General features: G+C 58.2%; 1 protein-coding gene across 1 annotated transcript in view; it reads right to left on the bottom strand.

The window, feature by feature from the left end:
- Positions 1–23,778, bottom strand: part of NEK6 (NIMA related kinase 6) — a 67,886-nt gene extending 44,108 nt beyond the window's left edge. The window contains exon 1 of the mRNA XM_059657981.1: positions 23,621–23,778. The gene's annotated coding sequence lies outside the window, so the exon portion shown is untranslated. The remainder of the gene's footprint in view (positions 1–23,620) is intronic.
- Positions 23,779–24,655: the final 877 nt, after the last annotated feature.

Below are 24,655 nucleotides of genomic sequence, written 5' to 3'. Positions count from 1 at the left end.
GTGGGTTTCACCTCACTTCCTAGAAGGATGCGTCACCCGCTTTCATTGAGTCAGCACTCACCCGCGTCCGGGTGGCACCTCTCAGTCGGTTTGTCCTCAATGCAGTTACAGGCTGGCAGGTGGCGGCCATCCATCTGGGGGGTGGGGGGCACCTTTTCACTTCACAGATGGGGAACGGGAGGAGGGTGGCTCGGGGACACACAGCAGGACCTACGTGTGTCAAAGGCTGATTCTTCTATTTTGGGAGATAGGAAAGGAGACACCCTCTAGAGCTTTAAAAGAAGGGGGAAAAAGGGGGAGAAAAAAAAGAACTAGCAGCTGAATAGAACGGCAACAAGGCCCCTGGCCAGCCCAGAGAGGTTTCCGAAGTTCTGGGCAGTCTGAATTCTTGCCGGCTGAAGGGTCACGAGATTTCCTTTGCAAAAGGCAGAGCTGGAAACGTCTGACTGAGGGGGAAGGGGGAGGAGGGAAATGCCCACGAGACTGGAAGTCATGAGTGTGAGCCTGGCTGCCCCCAGTGACTTTCTGGGTGACCACAGACCCGTCCTTTGCACTCTCTGGGCCTCAATTTATCCTTTTTTATTTACTGCCCCTCAACTCTTGTTCTAATGCACTTAAGTGCTATTAACCTACGCCCCCCCGCCCCCCCCCCATAGTACATGAACCCCATTTTACAGAAGGGGAAAACTGAGGCATAAAAAGGCCAGGCACGCTGTCCAGCATAGGAGGAAGAACTGGGATTTGAAGCCAGGTAGTGTGGTTCAGACCCATGCTCCCAACGCCAGGCCACACGGCCCTCCAGCCTGCGGCCGGCTGGTCCCTCGTCCCAGGCGGCCTTCCTGTCTCGGGGGCTCGGCATCTGCCGCATGGCTGCCAGCAGGCCTGTTTCTGGAGACACAGACCATCCTCCTCAACTCTGGCTGCTCCTCCGCGCTGCTGCCTTTCCCGTGAACTGACTGCTTTGGTCTGCTCGGCAGCCGTTAGCTCCACAGCCCGGGGGACCCTCGGGAGACGCCCGGCTCACGGCAGCCACTGGCCCGCTCTCTGAGCCTTGCTGGGAGCCACGGGTTGGAGCAGAAACGGATGGCCCCACTCTGATGTCCGTTTTGGAGTTTTAACCCAGGCCCGCCTCTGGGACTGCAGGAGGGAGACTGCCATTCAGGCGTCCAAGAAAGAGAGAGAAAAAAAACGTCTATTCATAGCCAGACAGGCTGCTCTGTGGAAACGACACTACCAGAACGCGACATGCAGCCCAGCTGTGCGAGAGATCCCCAGAAGCCTGACCCGGGCTGGTCCACGCGGAAGGTTCAAAGGCGGGGGTGCTCACCACGCCTCGAAGATATGCCCGGATCCCCAACCGTGACACTCCTGACGCGCACGGTTCTGACCCAAAACCTGAGCTTGTCTTCCAAAGCGGACTTCTCCAGACAACAGGCTTTTGGCTCCAACACGCAGACTGCCGATCTGTTTCACTCTGGTCTCCAGAGTGAGGATTACTCACGCTCGGGGGAACGGCCCCACAGCATGTGCCCCCACCCCAGGCCACGCACTGCACCGGCGTCCACCTGCCGCTCCCTGGAGGGGGGTGTGACGACCTCCACTTTGCAGACGAGGAAACCGAGGCTCGGGGGTGCACATTCGGCAGAGGTGGGGTTTGGAATCTGGTGCCTGCCCGAGTGCAGAAAGTGGGGGTGAGCCCCCCGGAACCTGCTGTTTGCACCACTCAGAGGAGCTCCGGGCAGATGGGGAAGCACCGAGAGTTGTGTGGGCAGGTGCACATCCCGTGCCGGGCCCCCAGGCACACGTTCAGCCCTCGGCAGGCACGGAAAGAATCCCGGCAGAGGGACAGGTGGGGACGAGGTGGCCCAACTGCGGTTAGAACAGCTTCATGAGGCGGCCTGAGTCCTGCCGTTTCAAAGGGAATCCACTCACTGGGAATACGCCGAGCCCTCAGAAAACCCCTTACACTTCGTTCGTATTGTTGTGTCAGTGGCAGGCAATCGTTAACACGCCGGCCACGCTTCCGTCAGTTTCTGGGAGCAGGAGAGCCCCTGCATCCACGCACGTGAGGTCTCATGTCTCACCAGAGACCTCAGAAAAGCCCCTGTATTTGAGGCTCCAGGCAGAGGAGTGATGTGTCGGAGGACATTCGACGGTGCCCACTCAGTCAACAGTGGAGAAGGGGGAGGGCCCTCCAGGCGGAGGGCACAGCATGTGCAAGGGCCTGGAGACTCGGCAAGCCCAGCACTAGCTGTGGGACAGGGGCCCAGGGACTGCAGTGGCCTCAGCTCTGCAGAGGGGAGGGGTGCTCAGTAGGACCGACAGGGCGCCGTGAGCATGTGCCCCACGGCGAGTAAAGGTGCAAAGCCAGGCCCAGAACTCGGCTCTCCAGATCTCCCCCCCCCCCCCCCCCCCCGGGCTCCTCTGCACACCACGCTGCTTCCCCCTGCACCGAGCCTATGTGTGATTTTACTCAATGGACCATGTGATGATTCAAAGCCCCAGAATCAGTTTAGCAGCATCCTTCCTCCACCAATGCCATATGCGTACACATGACCTCGGCACCCTGCCCCGGTCACCTCAGGTAACTGCGTGCCCACAGACAGGAGGAAGGAAATGCCTACAGAACCTCCCTCTCCAGAGACCAGGCTGGAAGACACTCTCTTACTTGGTGAGCATTTATCGAGCACCCACGGTGTGCCAGCCTCGGTGGTAGGCACTGGAAGGATTCCTACGTCGTGGTGATGAACTCTAACTCACTCCCCTAATTCTTCAGAGAAGGGCAGGGCTGGAACCATGGCCCCTATTTCACAGGCGAGGAGATGAGAGCATAGAGGTCCTGGGTCCTGCCTTCTCGAGATCACTGCCTAGGAGGTGTCGGGGCTGGGACGCTAATCCGGAAACGTCTGACCACAGAGCCTTTGCCAAAATAGATAAGGGTCCCTGGGGGATGGAAACAGCCGGGATCCCTCCTTCCTGACCTTTATCCACGGAGCAGACGGAGGATGCACGGTCAGGCGCCACCGGGAATGGCGGGTCCTGGTCATCACGGGAGGGGCTGCTCCCCCGGCCCAAAGGAGCATGGCCAGGGCTGGGCTTGTGCCGAGCGCTGAAGGTTCTTGGCTGAGGACTACATGCTGACGGCCTGTGCTTCAGAAAAGCATGCTAATGTGGACCGACCCTCTCGCCTTTGGCACCTGCACTAGAGCATACACACACGTCTGGGACACAGAGCACCCCTGGCCAGGTCAGCTCCCAGAGTCTATTCAGACCTGGCCCTGCCTGGTGACGGCTCTCAACCCTGACCTGAGTCCCTGTGTGCGTCTGTCTCCTCCACAGGAATGCCAGCCAGCGCCTCGGGTCTGCTGGTCTGTCCTGCTCAGCCCGGCCCAGTGCCTGGCACAGAGCATGCCTGACACAACTGTGCTGCCTCCGTGCCACTCTCAGCCACTGGTGAACAGGTGGCCTGGGGGGCCCTCCTGGGAACCCTGCTTTAACCCACCTTAAATGGCCACAGACCCTCCAACATCCTCATGCTTTGTAACACCCTCACCTCTGGGTCTCTGTCCTGGGTTGAGGAGTGTTCCTATAAACTCACATCTACCTGAAACCTGGGCATGTGGCCGTATTGGAAAATAAGGTCTTTGCAGATGTAATGAAGTTAAGATGAGGTCATATAGGATTAGCGTGGCCCTAACCCAATGGCTGGTGTCTTTTTAAAAATACATTTTTATGGATTTCAGAGAGGAAGGGAGAGGGAGAGAGAGATAGAAACATCAATGATGAGAGAGAATCATTGATCGGCTACCTCCTGCACGCCCCCTACTGGGGATCGAGTCCACAACCGGGGCATGTGCCCTTGATCGGAATCGAACCCGGGACCCTTCAGAACACAGGCTCTATCCACTGAGCCAAACCAGCTAGGGCCAATGGCTGGGTGTCGTTATAAGAAGAGGAGAAGCGGGATACAGGCAGACAGGGCGAAGGCCACGTGACGACAGAGGCACAGAGTGGAGTGCTGTGTCTCCAAGCCAAGGGTCACTGGTGGCCACTGGCGGCCGGGAGAGAGGCCTGGAACAGTCTCCCTCAGCGCCTCTGGGAACCCACCCTTCCGACACCTTGAGCATGGACTTCTGGCCTCCGGGACTGTGAGAGAATACATTTCTGTTGTTTTAAGCCACGCAGTTTGTGATACTTGGTTAAGCTGGCCCTTGGAATCGCATTGTCTCCCAGCCCAGCCCGGAGCCCAGCCAGCCTGCACGTGCAGCTGCAGATGGCCTCACTCTCCAGCCTGCACACTTCGCCCAGGGCTCCCTCGGCTCAACTTCTGCTTCTGGCGCCACAAGGGAAATGCACCAGCGGTTCCCAGGCCGGGAGATTTCACAGGCCCGTCCAGCTTCCCTCACACTCCAAAGCCGAACCTAAAGTCGCCAACTTTTTCTGGATTAAATTTCCATCTACCGTCACCACCCTGCACTTGAAGGACGTAAGAAAAGTAGCCAATGCCAGGCCTGTCCTGAAGTTGTCTCTGCTCACATGGATGGGTGACGCTCAGGACGCGGGGGCCGGGCCTGGGAACCAGCAAACTGGTTCAAGCCATGTGCCCTCTGGGTGATTTTTCTTCTGGCCTCCTCCTCGCTCCTGTGAGTACCCAAGAGAGGTTTTCTCCGTCTTGAAATTTTAACCAGTACATTCCAGTTACCTGGTGGGCAATTCCAGTTATTCCCCTCTGAGCACTGGGGCATCTCCCAGTCCGAGGGGGGAGGCATTCCTGGCCAGCCTGAAGGCGGGGGCAGGAGGAAAATAAAATGAAAAGCAGGAGAGGGAGAGAGAAGCGCTGACCCTTCTTCTGAAAAGAAAACCAAATTGTGGAATTACGCAAGGGGCAGACATCACGGCGATGACTGCAGCTCCCTTCAAAGACACCTCGTAAACCCGCGCCAGCCTCGGGGGAGAGGCCAGATGCCTGGCTTTCGAAACATCTGGCCCTGGCGGCCTGATAACCCACCAGAAGCGGGTCGCCCGGTGCTTCGTGGACGTCGCGCCCACGTCTGCCTCGTGGTGACCAGTGAGGCGTGCCGGGAGAGCCACCCCAGGGACAACGATTTCTCTGAGCACGAGGAATGCTTTTCTAGTAACTGGAGAGCACTGATCCCACGACAGGGGTGTCCGGAGGCTGTGGAACTTCTGCCCCGAGCTCAGGCGAATGGCCGTGCAGGGGTGGTCCCACCGGACAGGCTCAGGCGCAGGGCAGCAAACCTCTGATGATAAGGTCTGACGCGTCGCCTTCCAGGCCGGAGTCCATGGCTCCCTCCCTCCCTCCTTCCCTCCCTCCCGCTCTGCACGCCCAGGCCAGGGGCAGGGTGGGCCCCAGTTCTTAGGAAGCCAGGAAACACACTCTTTTCTGGGCTAAATGCCCAGATTCCTTGAGCAGTCACAGGACACGCTTTTTCTGAGCCGATCCAGAGCCACAAGTGTGGACTGGAAGTTTCTCGGGGCAGCGTGGCCCTTCGGGGACACAGATGGGCGCACCTGGAATTCCAGGCCCAAAGTGGTCAGTGAGAGAGGCCCCAGCAGGCGGGGTCTGTGCTCTGTGGGCCTCTGTTTTCTTTTAAAAACACAAACAAATGGGGGTTCATTCATTCTGTCATCATTGGTCAAGTGTTTTTTGAGAGGCTCACGGAACCAAGCACTGTCTCAGACACACCTGCCCCCCAGGAGGTGGATAAAGAAAAGGCTGTTCTTGTGACAGCAAAACATCCTGTGAGGGACGTGCAGGCAGGGAGCGGGTCATCATGCAACAAGGGGACCCGGCTTCACAGGGTGGTTGGGACAGTTACATCCGATTGTGCAGCAAACCGCTTAGCACGTGATCAGCACTCGACCGATAAGCAGGGGCCTCCCATGGCCGGGGTGGGGGGAAGGGGCAACCGAAGCCAGAAGAGAAGGGCAGGAGCGGGTTGTAAGGACTGGCTAGGCTGGTTTGGGACCCTGATTGCCTCATGTTTCCCAGGGAGCCAAGGGGGTGCCCCCACCTTGCCTGGTCCTAGGTGACTCCTGCTCTTTCCTGGTGGGAAAGCTCTGCCTCTGGCATCATGCCCCAGGTTAGCCACAAAAATGAGTCACAGCCCCCGCTTCTCCCACCAGCAGGACTATGCGAGGAGGCACTGTCCTCCCTGCATTTAAAGCCGGTATCCTTCACTTATTTGCTGGGAAATCTTGCCCAAGTTTCATCACCTCTCTGAGCGTCCCTTCTAAGATCTCCCTAAAAGGCTCACCTGTGCAATGAGACTCAGAGACTCAGAGACTCTCTGCCCAGCACTGATGGGGGCGGGGTGCTCTAGAGGAGGGAATGACCCTCAGGGGGAGGAAGTGAGAGGGAAGGGGGAGTGTGGGCACTGGCCTGGGCAGGCCACGTGCAGCCCTCGGGGAGCCTGGCATGGGGAGGGAACAGCCCGTAGAAGGAGAGGAGTCCTCCGGGTTGTTATTTGCTGGGTGTCTTGTCCGCAATCCTCACCTCCCTGAATCAGTCCCTCCAGCCGAGACATGGATTCTGGTGATGATAAAGTGAGACCCCAGTTATATCAAGTCACCCAGCCAGTCTCTGACATGCTGGCCTCCTCACCCCCATTCATCCATTCAACATAAAACTATCGGGACCTCACCCAAAGGGGTGCTCCGCAGGCCCCGTGGTGGGCCAGGGTGGGAGGGGCGTGGCTGAGCCCGTTGGCGGGCGGAACCCCAGCTCCTCTAGAACTATCCTGGCCTTACCTGGCTCTGTGAGGAGGGGGCAGGGGGCTGTGGGCTAGTCTGGGCTCACCCTCCTGGGGACCTGGCCTCCATGGAAAACGCTGCCTGGACAAAGCCTGGAACAGCCAGCTCCTCCGTGGGGTGCTGCCTGCCCACCCCACTGCCGCACACCAACCCCGATGCCAGGAGCCCCCCTGGCTGTGTGCCACACGGCAGCCCAAGATAGGCCGACTCCAGTGGGCCGGCGGAACCTCTGACCCCAGCCCACCCCCAACACACACAACGCGCCCCAGACAGGGAAACTCAGGGCTGCTCGTTTTCACAGCTTTCCTCTGACTTCTCCAGGCCAATCAGTCAATCAATCAATCAATCAATCAATCAAGGGAGAATAGGAATCCGATCACAGAGACGACACCTTCGCTCCCCAGGAAGGGCGTCAGACCCGGCTCTTGCAGATTAATGAGCCGACCTGGAAGTGGGGATAAATGTATTCCGCGCAGACACTGGCAGGGCGGCTCGGCTGATGCACTCCATTAACTCAGGCTCCTCTCATCCCCGGGAGTCAAAACAGCTTCCCTGACGGGGAAGAAAAAAATGACACGCAGACATCCGGATTTAGGGAAAATAACACATCCGTGGCACTGCTTTTCCCTCCCCAAAGCAGTGCTGCGAGCTTTACATATTTTATCATTTATTCTCACATTGTCCCCAACGAGTGGCGGGCGTCGGCCTTGTTTGTCACAGGAAAGCTGTGAGAGAGGCTGAGGGTGTGAGGGTGAGCCCCCCCACCTCCCACCCCCGGCTCTGACACCCAGCGGGAAAGGGCTGGGTGGGTGGGGGTGGGAGAAAGCCAAAGGTGGTTTGTGGGTGGAACTGCGGCCTCACAGGCAGCCGACAGGCTCCGGGAGAGGCCACAGGGGCAGCCACACCAGGGCCTCCTTGCCAGCCTCAGTCTCCTGGCATCCCCGCCCTCACCAAACCAGTCCCACACACGCCACATGAATGATCTTCCTCAAACACCCCCTGTGCATGCCCCTTTCCGTATCAACCTCCTGAGCTCAGCACCCAAGGCCTCCTGACCTGCCTGACCCCAGTCCCAGGTGACACCTGTCATTCCCCACGTCAGCTCCACAGGCCTCTTAGCTTCCTGCACCTTTGGGCCCCGGCATGCGCTAGGTGCTCCCCCTGGCATGCCCGCCCCCCCTGGCTAACTCCTCCTGACCACCGAAGGGGGGTGAGGCAGGGGCAGGCTGAAGGTGACGGGCGTCTGGGCTGGGAGTCCTCGCTCTGTTCTCAGAGGGCAGCCCAGGAAACAGACCTCATAGCGACCACTGAGGAGCTATGTGATCAGAAGCAAATCTGGGGACTCTCTGGGCCTCTGCTGTTTTATCTGAAAAACAGGGCCAATGGTACCCACTCCCCAAGACAAACCCGAAGCGGCCGGCACCGTGCTAGGCATCTGTGGGTGCCCCATAAATGCCGGGTCCCCCTCCTTACCTGCCCCGGACTCAAGGGGCCTCACCCTGCTCTGCCACGCTGCACGGGTGACCAGCCCTCCTCCCGTGCGTCAGGAACCGGGGCCAGCACGTGCCCTGTCCACTCTCCTCCAAGAGGTGTCCCGATGTGGCTCTCCGGGACGTGAGCGGGAAACGGTTGGACCCCCCCCCCCCGCCCCCCCGTGCCCCTTCCCCTCCTCAGCCCAGGCTCTTTTGACCCAAGGAGCCAGAGTTTGGTATTTCTCTGTCTCTCCCTTTTTTCCTTTCTTTCTCCTCTAAGCAAAACTGCTTGGCGGCGACTCGTGCCTCTGTCCCCACGGCAGTTCCAAAGGGCCCATCTCACCCTGCAGAAGTGATGACGGTAATTCTGTTAATGGGGAGCGAGACGGATGGCACACAGGGCCCAGAGTGTGCGCGGGGGGCCGGGGAAGCGGCCGCCCCCGGGGGGAAGCAGTGTGGCTGGAACACACCCTCCTTTGGGGCCTTATTAGGTCTTGAAAGAGCTGCTGCACGCGCTAAAACCTGCTTTTGCCAGCAGAAGCCTCATTTTACAGACACGCAACCGAAAGCCGTAATGGAAGGGAGCCCCGAAGACTGCGCTCCCCTGCTGCAGCGGGTGGCGAGCCGGAGTCTTTGGCCTCGTCGACGCCGGGCTTAAATAAATGGGCCCGCACGCCGGCGCACCGTTTTGTGAATGCGGCGGTTTCTTTGCCGTTTAAGGACTGTTTGCCGACGGTGGGATGGGGGAGCTTTGGGAGCATTTTCCTTTAAGCGGCTTGTCTGTCCCAGATGCCCTCCCGTCAGTCCGAGGAGGGAGCCCTGACACAGCCCCTCCCCGCCTCATCACACACTGTCACTTCGCAGGTCTTCTCCTGCCAGGAGAACCGTCGAGGGCTATTTCACTGCAGAATGGGCGTCCATTTCCACTGTTACAAAACGGGCTCAGCACCCTTCTCTCCAGTTCAGGAGCAAGCTGCCAAATTGTTCTCTGGGCTTCAGTTTGTCCAAATGCAAAATGAGGGTGGGGGCCAAGCCGGTTACGGAGACAGGACAGCCGTGGCGGGTGACCACAGGCAGAGCGAGAGGGCGTGGAGTCAGGCTGCCCGGGGCTGTGTGGCCTTGACAAGCTTCGGAACCTCTCTGGGCCGCAGCCTTCTGATCCCCAAGGCAAGGCTAACCCCACCCACCTCACAGCTCTGGAGCAGCCCAGCTCACATGGCAAATGGTCACTTAGGCCAATCTGGGCTCCCACGATCTTTCTGTGCTTCTCGGCCACACCCTCCCACGACACCCAGTACCACCCTGTAGGGATCACGCATAGTAGGTGCATGTTGAGCATAAGCTACTGTGAGCAGAACCTGTGGACTTTAGCTGTTTAGACAAAAACATCCATTCACACTTGAGCAGACAGACTGGTTTAGGCCCGTGGTCGGCAAACTGCGGCTCGCGAGCCACATGCGGCTCTTTGGCCCCTTGAGTGTGGCTCTTCCTAAGCCTTAGGAGTGCCCTAATTAAGTTAATAACAATGTACCTACCTCTATAGTTTAAGTTTAAAAAATTTGGCTCTCAAAAGAAATTTCAATCGTTGTACTGTTGACATTTGGCTCTGTTGACGAATGAGTTTGCCGACCGCTGGTTTAGGCTGTGTGTTCCAGGAGCCACAGGCCTGGGCTCCAATCCTGGCTCGGCCACAGACCTACTGTGCGTCCTTGAACAAATGACTCAGCCTCCCTTTCCTGGTCTAGGACTAACGGAGCCAGCTCACAGGGCCACCGAGAGGAGTCCGAGCGATAGTGCGTGGCCAGGGACTGCCCAATGGCCCTGGTGACCAGCAGCCTTGAGAGAGAGCAGCTGAGTCCTGGGAGAGCCTGAGAAAAACTCCCGAATTCACACCAGGGAAGTCACTTTCTCAGACACCTGAGGCAAAGGAAGACCCAGAGGCCATCCCAGCCCGTGGGAGAGCTGGGACCTTGAGCAACAGGCACATGTTACATCCCCAGCAACCGCCTTGGGAGGGAAGAGAGACACTGGGGGGGGCGCATCCCTCCACCAGGCAGCCGGAGACACTACGCCCTCCCAGGCCACGGCCCTGTCCACCTGTCTGCAACACTCGGACCAGGAACCCTGAACACACTTCATTCGCTTCTTGCTCATGATCGCCCTCCCCACCCAGCACGCCAGCTCCATTACCTGGTGGGCAATTCCAGTTATTCCCCTCTGAGCACTGGGGCATCTCCCAGCCCGAGGGAGGAGGCATTCCCGGCCAGCCTGAAGGCGGGGACAGGAGGAAAATAAAATGAAAAGCAGGAGAGGGAGAGAGAAGCACTGACCCTTCTTGTCGTCACGATGCGTTTAGAACAGTGCCCGGCTCTGTTGGCTGAACGAACGACCAAGCAAAGCAGGAGGGGATGACCAGTTTGGGGAGGGCGGCTCTGGGCCGTGATTTCCAATGTGTCCCGGTGTGGAAGGTGCTCCCAAGCGTCATGGGTGCACCGAGCTGCAGGCCTCACTCCTCAGTGTCATGTATTATCAACACAACAATGCCACCCCTTGCTGTGTGCCTGTGGTGCACGAGCTGAGCTCACTGGGTCGTGAACACTGCCCCACAGGCAGCAACTGAGATTACCCCTGGCTTTGCAAGTGAGAAAACTGAGGGCCCCAGGGGGAAGCGACAAGCCACGGAGACAGGTGAGCAAGAGCTGGAGATGTGACTTGTGTCCGGATGTGTCCAGACCCCACCGCCTGCCTCCTCCATCTCTGGGCCTAAGTGTGGCCAAGGGCTGGATCTGGGAGGAATAAGGCTGGACCTGGAGTCTCGGGACCCGCTCCGCGCCAAGGAGGGTGAGTGCTCAGAGGCAGCGGCTGAGGTCCGGCTCCTGTCCCATCCCCACGCACATGCAGCGGACGGAGGGGGCAGAGGCTCAGCCGGGCCTGGGACTATGCAAAGGGCACTGGCTTTGGGGGTCAGCTGGGCCTTGGGGTCAACAGTTTTTAAACTGTGTGGCTTATGCTTTGCACCGGTGGCTTCATTCTCTGAGCCTCAGTTATCCTCATCTGAAAAATGGGGTCGGCGCCAAGTTGTGAGGATTAACTACGGCAACACAGGTAAAACCCTTGGCCAGGTCCCTGGCCCCCAGCAGGCACCGAATAACAAGCACAGCTAACTCTATCGAGCCTCCCTCGTTCATGTTTCGAGAGTAGCCAGACACCCGCCTCCTGTGGCTGCCAGACCCCCAAGTTCAGGGCTGGGAACAGCGTGGGTGGCTGGTGGAATCCGAGCTCCCCGCCCTCTCTGATATCCAGGGCACCATCTGCTTGGCGTGCTTCCCGAGCCAGCGGGTCAACAACCTTGTCGTTTGATTTCTGACCCTTGTCACTCAAGGACGGGAAGTCGGAGGGGACGGGTTTGTCGCTGCAACAACATCCAGCAACATCGTGAGGGATCAGATCAGGGCATTTCCGAGGAGGCCCATGTGCACGGGGCCCTTGGCCCGAGAGGCCCTGGGCGAGGAGGGAGACCGGCGGACAGCACTCACATCCTGGGCCCGTGACGGCGCCTCGCGGAAGGACGTTTCCTTCAAGTAAGATCTGGCTCCGAGCCCATGGGGACACCAGGTGCAGGGGCCACGCTCTCTGTGAAATGTGGGTGTTGCCGGGAGGAGGCCACAGCCCTCGTGCCAGGGCCAGTGGCACATGCAAGTGACCGGCGCATCAGGCCTGCCCTCAGGAGGGAGCCCGTGCTTGGGGCTTCAAGGTGTGTGTTCACGTCTTGAAAGCCCTGGAACTCTTAGGTGAAGTCTGGTGGAACAAAGGCGCACGTGCCGGGGGCCTGGAGCCTCAGCTCACCTGTGGCCAGCCTTCCCCAGGCGGGCTCTCGGCTGCCCGCTCCCCTCCCCAGCCCAGCAACCTCTGCCGCCCTCCATCCTTGGCAGGGGCCCGGGGAAGGTAGGGGTCCGATGAGCTCACACACCCAGCCACAGGGTGGGGCTCCAGGGACCTTCGAGGGTCTGCACTTGCCCCAGGAGTGTCCCCGTGCCCAAGGGAGCGTGGCGTTAAACAGCTTGTAAAAAACACGACAGGAGGAGAGACGGCGGAGGAAAGGAAAACCCTTTTTTCACAAGGGGACCCGCATTTTCATTCTGTCCTGGGTCCCGCACGTTATGTAGCTGGCCCTGCCTTCCATTTCTATGACACCCTGACCCCTCTCCCCTGGCCTGGGGGACCGTGGGGACACCCCCAGGCCTCTGCAGAACTAGACACAACCGGGTCTGAAACAGTCACCGCCGGAGAAGCTCCTCAGAACTCAGCACCCCGCCCCCCTCACCCCCCAAACAGGTCTTGTTCTTCAAACCCCTGTGGTTGGTCATTTATTCCATCTCATGGGCCGGTGTTAGAGATGTGACAATCGACCAGGACTCAGCGCGGGGATGGACCGGGCGGACTGACGGTGGCAGGGTCGGGTGGAGGAGCCTGTCCGGCAGAGCATCAGGGAGGGCGTGGAAGCCGCAGCGCCTCCGGCTGCCTGGGAAGGCTGGGGCGTGGAGTCAGCTCTGGGAGACGCAGGCCCCGCATCTGTAAGGTGGGCTGCCGGAGCCTGAAGGGGCCGTGTGTCTGAGTGTCCTCCAGCCCAGCAGGCACTGCAGGGAGAGGGCACAGCCCAGGCAAAGGCTGGGGCACGGACGCTAACTGGGGGACAGTCTGCAGCGAACTCCCTTCGGGGCCACGATGGCTCTGCCGTTAGATATTGGTTCCCTGTGGTTTCTATTCCCACCTGACATTTTACAGACATCCTTTCTGTGGCTTAGGAAGTCCCGGGAGGACCCAGCAAGGGGTCAGCCAGGTGGCGGTGGAGGCTTTTCTGATCTGACTCATCACCCAGTGAAGAGCACTCAGACTGCGGAGCGGAGCCACCCTGGGCTTGATCCTGGGCCACGCCCCAGCTGTGGGGCCTGGGCCCCATCGGACCTGCCCTGAGCCTCAGCTTCTCATCCGTAACTCGGTAAGAGTCCCATCCTCGAGAGGTGGCTGTGGTGATTAGATGAAATGGTGTCAGTGAAGGGTACAGCATACAGCAAGTGCTCAATAAATGCCAGCCGTTGCTATTGTCGCGAAATCCCAAAACATCAACTCAGAAACCCGAGTACCGCGTGCTGCTTCCTGGGACCCGCGAATCCGCTCCCTCCTCCCCAGCATCTGCCAGGACTCTGCTTGGAGACTGACTGCTCGCTCCCCCATTGTCATGTCGCATCCGCCCATAAATATTTAAACAACATGTCATCAGATTATTATAACATATGATCTATAGCACTGATGTGCTGCAGTTCTGCACATTTGGGCTTCGTTTTCAGAATATCGAGACATAAAATATTTATGTATTTAGCCAACCACGAGATCTCACATTCTGTCTCAAAATGCTGGGTGGTGGCAAGACGCTGAACTGAGACGCAACGTGTAAAGGGTATGCTTCGTTCTCACGTCGGTTCCTGGGCATCTGGATTGTTTCTGGATCATGCCCGCGACATCGTCGTGACATCGTCGTGTGGCCTGTGCATGGCGGCTGGCTGTGTTTATTACCGAAAGCAAAGGGACACAGCCCAAAAGACATCACCAGAAGGGGAGGGGGGTGGGAGTTCAAACCACTAGGAGCTGTACCATTTTCATTTTTTTTTTTTTATTTCCACAGGTCTGCGCATAGTAGGTGAACGTCCATAAGGAAATGAATTAGCTCATCGGTAGCCCAAAGCACCACCCAGTGGGCTGGCACCCAACACGACTTAGGACTATTGGTCCTCCTGTTTCATTCTCTCCCCAGTGCCCAGCACCAGGCCAGGCACGGAGAGGGATCCAGGGAATGTTGCTGGATGAATGGCAATTGTAGGAGTAAACGTGTGACCAGACAAATCACTTAATTAGCTAATAAATTAATGAAGGATAATGATTCCCTGGTCGGATTACACCGTACAAGACCCTCCTCCTGAGAAATAAAGGCTCTCCAGGAACCCGTGGTGGGTAGGCAAGGGGGTTCTTCTGGGTAATTAAATAGCTCAACTGCTAACATTAGCACATCGCGGTGACCATATGCCCCGGAATTTTCCGCACTGTGCAATTTCAAGGATGCCGCCCCCTAAGCCATTCCAGCATCCAGGAACTTCTCACACACCAGCGACCAACAGCATCTTCCAAACTTGCCTCTCCTGCCCCCAAATGTCACTAGGATGCTTGTACCGACCACTGTCCTTTTAGGAGTTTGGAAACGGCGGTCTTCATGTGCCTAACCTATAGATGACCGATGTCTGAAGAGCTGGGATGCCATAGAAGGAGGCGCAAACTGAAGGTGTTAGCTTGGAGTAAAAGTATTTTCTTTGCGTGGCTCCTAAATGTCACGCTGTCACCGCCAGGAGCAGACAGCTCCCACCCTGGTCCCCAGCCTCCACACAGACAAACATCTAGCCCCGTTTCCTCCGGGGTTAGCTAAGGAGGCTGGCATTTGAAACAAACACAGAAGGCCACTGAAATTCCTGCGGGAGGCGAACAAAGGCAATGCCCGCCACTGAGGCAGGACCGCCGCGTCTGCGCTTGAGATCCGGCTGTAACTGCATCCGCTGGGACTCAGCTGGACCTGCCCAGCTCCCGGGGTGGGCGCCCGCTCCCTGGCTCCCTGGCTGCCATGTGGTGCCCAGCGGGCCACCAGTTAGGGAAGCATTTCCTTTCAACCCGGGCGTCCCCGTTTTCTGGGCTGGGTGGAACGCGGGGTCCCACTTATTTGTCACACAGCAGTGTCTGTGCCGAGGAGCCCCTTCCCCTCCCTACGCAACCCCCAAAAGATACGCCCTCTAGGAAAGGAAGTGTGCTTGATAGAAAAGGTAACTTTAAGACAAGGCACTTGCCCATTCCAACCCAAAGCCCCTCCTACACAGACACTCAGGAGCGGCCTGGGAAGAGAGGGGGCAAAGGATGGAGACCCTGTGACCCTGGGAGGTACGAGCCCTTCTGGACTTAGGCTCTTCCTACTTAGAATACTTGGCCGATGAGCCTTTCTCTGAGAAACCTTCTCTGCACAGAGGAGACTAACAGCACCACTCAGCCCTTCACTGCCCGCTGGGAGGGGCCCGGTTTGCTCACAGATTCAGGAACTTCATATAAACATCCTCCGAGCATCCGGCCACTTAGCACTCTCCACCGTGAGCCAGGCACGGTGCTGGGCCCCGAGGACACAGCTGTGGTTCACAGACCAGGTCTTACCCTCGTGGAGTTCAGGTTCTCGTCTGGGAGGCAGATAACACACATAGGATGTCAGGGAAGGGGAAGGGCCCTGAAGGAAAATAAAGCCGGGACAGGGAATGGGGGGGGGAGGGGCTCGTTCGGATAGGGTGGGTCTGGTGGGGTCCCCTTGGAGAAGTGACTGTTGTAGTGTCCTGAATGAAGGCTAGGAGCAGGTCATGGGAATGTGGGGGAAGGATTTCAGGAAGGAGGGACAGCAAGTGCCAAGGCCCTGGGGTGAGCGCATGCTTGGCATGTGTGAGGGAAAGTAAGGGGGCTCCCTGGCTGGAGCAGCGTAAAGCCACAGAAGGTGCAGGGACCCCACTGCTCTTGCAATAAAGACCAAATCTCGCCCAGGTCTGGTCGGACCTCAGCAGCCTTCTCGTCCACCTTATGCCTCTGTTTTCTGTGGCTGACCCCCCTTCCCCCGGGCCTTCTCTTAGATAAGACAAATGCTCTGTGCTCTTCGCATGATAACTCGTCACAGGCTGTTCCCTCCAGCTGCCCAGGAGGCCCCCTCCAGGCCCTGGGCCTGGCCACAGACTCACAGGCCACGAAACAGGCACATCAGATGGCAGCTTCTGCCCTCCGACTCTTTAGACCCAACCCCCACATGCGGGTTCCTCCCAGCACTCATGCTAATGATATCGAAGCACCATATATCCTGGATTCTGTTTCTTTGTCCCAGAAAATGGGCATACTGGTACTTACGTCATAGGATGGCTGGGAGGGTGAAGGAGTCCATGAGAGGGTTACAGAATAGAATGTACCACGTGGTAAGTGCTCATACAAAGGACCTATTGACAGGCTCAAAGGCTGAGGAAGTGGCAGGAGGTCCCTGGCTTCACACTGTTCGGGGTCTGCCCACGGCCCGGGCCCCTGTCCTGCTCCCAGCACCCCATCCCACAGCCCCACACACCCACTCACTCTGCGGTCTTCCTGCCCTTCACCCCTGCCCTCTCGGGTCTCCGGGCCTCAGGTCTCTGGCTCAGCTGCCCCTCTCTCCTGGCCGTCCTCCCACTTCCCCAGAGATGCTTACTGCAAATTACCTACACGGGAGTCGTGACACTCGTGTCCCCACCAGCTGGTGGCGGGTCCAGAGGGGGGTTGTTAGAGGGTCTCTGGGCCAGCTCCCAGCACCGTGCCTGACCCAGAATGTTGGGACGTGTTTCTTGAATGAATGAGTGAACGGACAGCCACATACCAGCCAGCGTGGGCGTGTCTATGAACAAAACAGAGTCCACTGGACCGGCACAGCACTGAGTGGTCTGTGCTTCTGCAACGAGTTCTCAGCCACAGCCCAGGCGCCACCACCAGGGCCTGGGCTGAAGGCTGCAGCGTCGTCTGGCTGAGCCACGGGGCAGCCACAGACGCCACGGAGACCTCAGGCTGGGACAGTCCCTCGGGGCCCCAGTCTCCCGCTCTGGAAAGGGAGAGGCTTTCATGCTTTTGATGTTTAAGCACCAGACCTTTCCTTATACCAGCCCCCCCGCCCCCCATAACATAACATTAACCATTTTAAAGTGAACAATTCGTGGCATTGAGCACATTCACAAAGTTGTGCAGCCGCCACCTCTACCGAGCTCTGAAACATTCCCATCGCCCCGAGAGGAGTCCCTGTGCCCGCCATGAAGCAGCGGCTCCCCTCCCCCAGCCCGAGACCTGCTCTCTGTCTCTGAACTTATGGATTCTGGGTATTTCCTATAAGAACCTTTTCTTTAAAAGACTCTTGTGCAAAACCTCCTCACGTAAAACGTGATGGGAGGAGCGCCGTGGCTGAAGGCAGGTGTGGGTCCCCCGCACCCCCGCATCCTGGAACTCACGCCCCTCATTCATCGTGGCTTTTCAGGGAAGTCTATCCCAGACCCTTTCCTTTCAGAATTCTAACCCTAAAGCTGGAGTTCTAAGGCAAGTCACCCCAAACGGTGCCCGAGAATCGAGGGCCTCGAGCCTGATGTTACGGACCCATTTTCCGGATGAGGAAGTAGAGGCGGTGCCAGGGGGTGACCAGCAGGCGCCGGACTGAAAGATCTCCCGAGCCTGCAGGTGCTCCCCCCTCACCACACACGCCACGTGGGCAAATGCCCGCAGAAGCCGCCTCAGGAGAGGCGGCCATTCCCTGGGGACAAGGATCTCGCCTCTCCCTCAGGAAAGAATGTCAGCCCGAGGGAGTCCCACATGGCTTAGTCCCTGCCAAACCCTCACGGCCTCCCTCCGGCGAGGAGAGGGCCACTAGCTCACTTCTGACGGAGAGCCGCCTGCCCCGCCTCGGTCTCTGACAGCCGCTGCTGTCAGCACAGACCTCGGATGGAGCTGGCGCCGTGTGAACAGCCAACGCGACATCTGCCTTGCTTAATAACGCACTGTGGCCGGCGCGGCGCTGGGAGCCTCCCGGGACCCTCCAACTCCAAGAGGTGGCACCACAACGATGTGTCAGGCTCACGGTGTCGCCTGGCAGGGGGAGGGTGGAGAGGAACGAGAAATACTGATTTCTAAACGTTTTCCAGAGGCGCTCAGGGCCACCTGACATTTAGATTTTGCTTCTTTCCAAACTGCTGCTGTCCCCACCCCGTCCATTTTGAGGGTCACTGATCACGGAAAGTACTTCAATTGACACCCCCTTCTGCCTCGTTCAGGGCCTCGCTATGCAGGGGCACGGAGCTGACACGGGCAAAGGGAGGACCGTGCGGCCCTGGGCAGGTCCTCAGTAATGAAACGCTTTCCATGGTGTCTTCCGTAAAAACGGGGACGTGGGCGGCAGGCATGGACGAGGTGCTCCCCACATGCTGAGCGTTGTCTATGCGTCGCTTCACGTGGCTCTCCCCGCAGAGGCGAACGGCTGGCTCCCGAGAGGTGCCAAGGCTCACGTTCTTTTTTTTTTCTTCTTTTTTTAAAAATATATTTTATTGATTTTTTACAGAGAGGAAGGGAGAGGGATAGAGAGCCAGAAACATCGATGAGAGAGAAACATCCATCAGCTGCTTTCCGCACACCCCCAACTGGGGATGTGCCCGCAACCAAGGTACATGCCCCTGACCGGAATCGAACCTGGGACCCTTCAGTCCGCAGGCCGACGCTCTATCCACTGAGCCAAACCGGTTAGGGCAAGGCTCACGTTCTTCACTGTGACTGTGGGCGAGGGCCCCCCCCCCCCCCCGCCGGGCCTCAGTTTCCGTTTTCTTCTCTGGATTGTGAGCCAACTGAATGCCTCACCTGCAGCTTGAACCGATCAGAGCTGAAGGTCGATTGTAAAGCAATTCCAGTTTCAAAGATGCTGGGGACGCAAGGAACAGAGAGGGCAGGCATTGGGGGTAAATTCGAACTCTGCCCCACACCTGCAGGGAGAACGGGTCCGAGGGACTCAACCCAGTAGCCTAGGCTCAGGAAGTTCTCGGTGAATGGCCCTCCATGCGCTAGGGTCAAGCGCCGCCCCCTCCCCCTGACCAGTTTTGAAGTGTGAAGGTTAAACAACTCCAGGAAAATGCAGGCTCCGAGTGGCGGCTTCCCTCCCCCTTCCCTGGTCCGAATTCCTTCACACTCTGTGGATTTCCTACATAAAGCCCCTTTTTCTTTTCTATGAGGTCACCATCACGCAGATGTCTAAGAGAAAGAAAGAATGGCTCCACGCGGATCAAGGCCGTTGGAACTGAATGCATTTCAGATCTGGCTGCGCCACCACCTTTCAGTTCCCTGGGCCCCTCACTCGCCCCCTCCCCCCAGACAGCGCCCCCCCAATCCCCACCCCACTGCGGGTTTGGAGGGGTGCGGTGATCCTGCCAGTGGATGCCAAGTAGTCTGGCTAGAAGACCGGTCCTTTGCCACCAGACCACCCGAGAGGTTGTCTGTGGAAAAATCCAGAATTGGAGACAGCGGCAGAGGCTGTGTGTGGGGGTCTGTTTCCACACAAGCAAGTCCTGTTCGAGGGACAGATGTCAAAATGCTCGTTCAAGTTCCCAACTTACACATCACAGGAAATTACACCATCAACCGGTCTGCCCTAATGTTAGCTCCTGTCTGGGAGTCGGGCCTGAGAAGCCTGTCGGTCTAATTCGGTTTCAGCCAAAGGAAGGGACTGTGTGTATGTTGCCAGCTCCAAGAGGAAGGAGTGAAGCCACTGGCCTGCTTATTTTCTTTTGAAACTAACATTTCCCCCCAAAACCTACCTTGTCACAACCCAAGAGTCAGAAATGAGAAGATAGCCAAATACCAAAACGCCACTGAGGGTCCCCGGCCAAGCCTGGCTGTCCGCTCACATCAGAGCAATTTCACAGACACTCGCAGGGCGCCCAGACCACCCCCAACGACTGCTGCACCCCAGCAGCCCTCCAGGTCCCCTGAGCTCACGGCCTGGCGCCCCCTGAGGTGATGGCCAAGGGGAGGGCCGTGGCATGTGCACGCTGCTTCCTAAGAATGACGTCAGGGAAAAAAGAAGATAAAAATGTAGAAACAAGGACTATTTTTACCTCTCCAAATCACAGGCCAGACGGGAGAGAAATCCATCAATGCCAGAAATGTGGCTGAGCCTTCGCTCAAGATCTATTATTTCACACCTTAAATTAACGCATCTCAAAGCAATTTGCAAATGTTCATCAACTTGCAGGAAGAACGGGGAAGGGAGAGAAATGCCTTTTTCTTTCATCACTGGACGACACTCACAGGGGCACCCTCCCCCCCTCCCCCCTGCAACCGCACAGGTCCTCACGCGCCACCTTCCTCGCAAGTACCGTGTCGTATAAACCCAGATGCAAAGGGAAATGAAGGAGGAAAAGAGATGGGCACGGGGCTGAAATGGCAAGGGACAAGGAGCCGTTCAGAGCTGAGATTGGGCCCCTGGGAGGCGAGGCTCCGCCATCAGGGGTCGGCAGGCTGGGCTCTTCCGGAGGGCAGTGTCCCAGCTTGCTTCTTTCCCACAGGAGCCTGGAGGTGCCAACCTGTATTTAATCTCGCATGACTCACCAGGGTCCTCCATTCTCCACCCTGTAACTCCCTCTCTTGGTCTGACCGGAGAAGAGGAAGGGCATGGTCTTCTCTTTCTGACAATTGTTTTGACACTTCCCTTCTGAAAGCAATCTCTGGCACTTAGAGAGGAAAGAGAAATGTGAACGAACTATAGCTCTTCCTATCTGACAGCTCTGGCCCTGGGCGCTGGTCACCTACCCCAGAGAGGCCACGGGGGACAAGGACGGAGGGTGGCCTTCAGAAAGACCTCTCTGAGGACAGCTGGGCAGGAACCTGGCATGACTTAATCACTTGTGTTTTGTTTTGTTTTTTTTTGGTTTTTTTTTTTCCCCATCAGAAAAGCAGGGCAAAGGCAGACAGACCTGGGTGAAGGTTAAGAACTTCAACTCTGGAACCAGAGACGTGGATCCTGACTTTGCCATTTGCCAGTTTATGACCCTGCCCACGTTACCTAACCTCCGAGATCAGGATAACAATCCTGGACCTTCGCCCTGGGCCAGACACTGGACACAGCGACGGTCACTTTCCAGGTTCAGCGGGAAGAAGACTATGGGCTCTGCTCAGCCAAGATGGGTTCAAATCCAGGGGCAACCGACCGCACATGAGCACATGACGTTCAGCACGTCGTTTAATCTGTGTGTGCCCCAGGCTCCCCATCTGTAGAATGGGCATCCTCATCGTCCCCGTCTCACAGTGATGGCGAGTCGACTGGGTGAAATAAGGTACTAAAAGGACCCTGGCTGGCACCCGGTATGCGCTCAATAAACCAACAGAGGCCGTTAGTTGTAGTGCTACTTTCATAATATTATGTACAACATTTCATCTCGCTGAGCCTCGGTTTTCTCACCTGTAAAATGGAGATAATAACCACCTCGCTCACGGTGAAAATTAAATGAGGGGATGTGTGTAAAGGCACTCAGCACCCAGTCTGTGCCCCTTTGCAAGGCAAACGTCACACTCCTGATGCTGGAGAAAGGATCGGTGGGAAGTCAGACAGGCGACGGGATTCTGCTCCTACCTCCTCTTAGTGGTCCCAGGACACGGCTCGACCTCTCTGGGCCTCAGTTTCCTTGTGCAGATAAAACCAAAATCTGCAGCATGGCTATTGGGAGGGTTACGGGCACGCAGCGGGTGCCCCATAAATGTCACTTCCCTCCCCTTTCCCCTGCTCCTTCCTTGCTCAGGGCCACCAAAAGTGCCACTTGGCAAAGCCAGGGGCACCTTTTCTGGAAACCTGAACAGCCCTGAACCCAGACCAACCCAGGCTTAAGTCTGAGACGTTAGTTTGCGGAGATAGAAACTACTTTGTAGTCATTTTCGAAGCAGACAGGACGGCAGGGGCTGACAAACCACAGGGACCATTTTAAATCCTGGGCCTTTCTTCTGGGAAGTTAGGCAAGAACCTTCCCAAATGTTTGCCCGTGGGGCTCTCTGCCAGGGAGTGACTCATCCACAGCTCCCACAGGCATATTTTATTTGGGGGTGGGGGATGGAGGGAGGGCCCGGCCTTGATGGGGGAAGGGGAGGCAGCACTTCCAGCAAACCCGGAGGTGTTTTTTTTTCTTTCTTTCTTCATTCTTTTAAGAAAAGGAAAAGAATGTGGGTCCTTTTTGTTTCCTTCCAGGTTTTGTTTGCTGAAAGAAGACGTCCAAAGTTCACTCGGTGAGCTGCTGAGTGGGGAGCGGGCACTTCCAGCCGCTCCGCACCCCTTTCAATGAAATTCTTCTTCCATGAACGCCATGGTTTTCAAATGCGCCTCGAGGTTCCCCCGCACATACAGCGAGCGCCGCAGACGACATTTTCCCTCAGAAAGGCAGGCTGAACTTCGACAATTCAGAGAAACTAGGGGGCTCCAGAGCTTCTAAAGTTTGCCTTCAAGCAATTAAGACTTTCGACTGGAGAGATTTTCCACATGCATAAAGCACAAAAGAACTGTCAGTCAAAACTGCGGGGACAGAGCTGGGAAGGCGGTGTCCCAAGCCTGCTGGGGTCGATTTGTTAGTGTCTTGGGGGCTCTGGGAGGCCCCGGCTGGATACAAACAAACCAGAGGCGTAGCTTTCTATTTAGCAAGGTAGGCAGAGAGCCGCCCAGACCCAGTGTCTGGGGACCCCTGGTCTCCCCACGGCCAGCCTTGCTCCGCCCCCCCGCCCCCCCCCCCCCAGCCCCCACCAGGCCTAGGGAAAAGGTTAAAATTAGCCAGGGTCGGAGAGGGACAAGAACAAAGCTAGGGGACCCAGCAGGCTACCTAGGAAAGAACTGGACACAGGTCCCCCAGTGTCCGGCCCACCACAGGCCGGCCGTCTGCTCCTCCCGGAGTCCCTGGGGTCCGGCCAGTGACCCTGCCAAGGCTTGGCTCTGAGGCCACCCCTCTGCCAAACCCAGCCAGGCTCTGTGGGTCTGACCTCTGGCCCCCTCATCACCAAACAAGGCCTGGCACCAACTGGGTGACCACGCCAGGCCTGCTTCTCTGCATGGGCACCCTGGCATTGGGACCAGGCGGGCACATCACACAGCAGTCCTGGTGGGCGCGAACGGGGACCCTCAGCCTTCCTGACAAACATTTTTGCACACTCCTGTACACTAATTACACACTCCCATCCACAATGAACACTTTCGTTCTCAGCGGTGCGTGAATACCCGCACCAATCACTTGCGAACGGTCACACACGTGTACTCCCTGAATCCACACACACTCGGTCACAAAAGTGAGATCTTAGCTGAAGCGCTTGGCACATGGTGAACACTCAGGAAATGGATCAATGGGAGCCATGTCCATACCCGTCCCCCCCCCGCCCCCCCCGTCCCCCCCGCCCCATGCACCCCAAACCACACAAGCCAGGCACTCCGCTGTGCACACGCACCAACTCTGCCCGAGGCGCCAACACACACCCCTCCGAACACAGCCCGGGGGGCAGACGGACACGCACGGTCGGACGCACGGCCGCGGACACGCTACACTCAGCCTCACGCGCTCACACGTGCCCCGACCTCACCGGCGCACACCCGCCGGCTCTCCCCCGCGGAGCCTGGGCGCGCGCCGCGCGGGCACGCGGACCGCCCTCGGCCCCAGTGAGGGTGACGGTCCGCGGCCCGGCCCCCGCCCCTGCCCCGGCCGAGGGCCCATCCGGCTGGGTCCCGGCCTCAGGCCACTCACCGGCGCGGCGGGCTCAGCTGCCGGCGGAGGACCGCGCGGGGCGGGCCGGAGCCGTGGGTCCGACAGGAGTTGTTGGCGCCGCGGCCACACGCTCGGCCGCCCGCTGTTCCGCCGCCGCCGCCTGTGCGGGCCGCGCGCGCGCTCCCGCCCCTCCCCGCCGCGGGGCCGCGCCGCCCCCTGCGCTCGTGCGCGCGCGCCACGCAGGCTCGGGGGGCGCCGGGGCGGCTGCCTCGCCACGCTGGGTCCCTCCAGGCTCCCAAGAACTTTGGAGGGCCGGGGACTCGCTCAGCCCAGCCACCCCTCCCCATTTCAAAGATAGGGTAACTGAGGCCCAAACTCACGCGGCGAGTCCCGCCAGCATCTCCCCTTCTTCTGGGGGCTCTGGACACCGGGGGCTAGGTCTGCAGGGGCCCGCCCATGGACACCTCCCTGGCCTCCTTGGGCACCCCTCACCTAACTGCTCCCATGACAGCCCTGGGATTACGGAAACTGGCCAATCAACAAGCGTTTATTTTGTGCCTGCTGAATGCGGGGCTCTGCTCCCTACCCACCAAGTGCCAGCATCTCCTCGTCTGGAGTTACCCACTTCCTGTGGACCCCAAGACCAGTCAGAGTCAATGAGCAGACGTTTCTGGAAGAAGGAAGACCCCACTAATCAATGTTTAACACCCCCTCTAAGGAGACAGTCTCCGCGGGGGGCCAAAGCCACAGCTCAGTTCCCAGCTTCACTTCCTCAGGTGACCCCTCCCCCCACAGAAGGGGCAGCTCCTGGCTGAACGGTTCCTGTTTCCACACTTGCTGCTTCTCCACATGCAAAACTGTGCTGTGTCCCCCAGCAGGGAGGGAACCAGGATGCCAGCTGCCCAGTTTGAGCACAGGGGTGCTGGAAGCCGGTCCATCCTTGCTGCTTGACGCAGTCGCTGCAGGGAAGAAACATCTGCACAGCTTATGTTTCAAGGGACCTGGCGTATATGACATATGTTTGCTCCCCCTCTTAGCGCTATGTGTTTTAACCAGGCCCACCTCCCCGAGAAA

Source organism: Myotis daubentonii, chromosome 11 (genome assembly GCF_963259705.1).
Source record: "Myotis daubentonii chromosome 11, mMyoDau2.1, whole genome shotgun sequence".
In the NCBI taxonomy this organism is placed as follows: Eukaryota; Metazoa; Chordata; class Mammalia; order Chiroptera; family Vespertilionidae; genus Myotis; species Myotis daubentonii.
The sequence above is the reverse complement of the archived record's forward strand: the minus strand, read 5'-3'. Positions and strand labels throughout refer to the sequence as shown.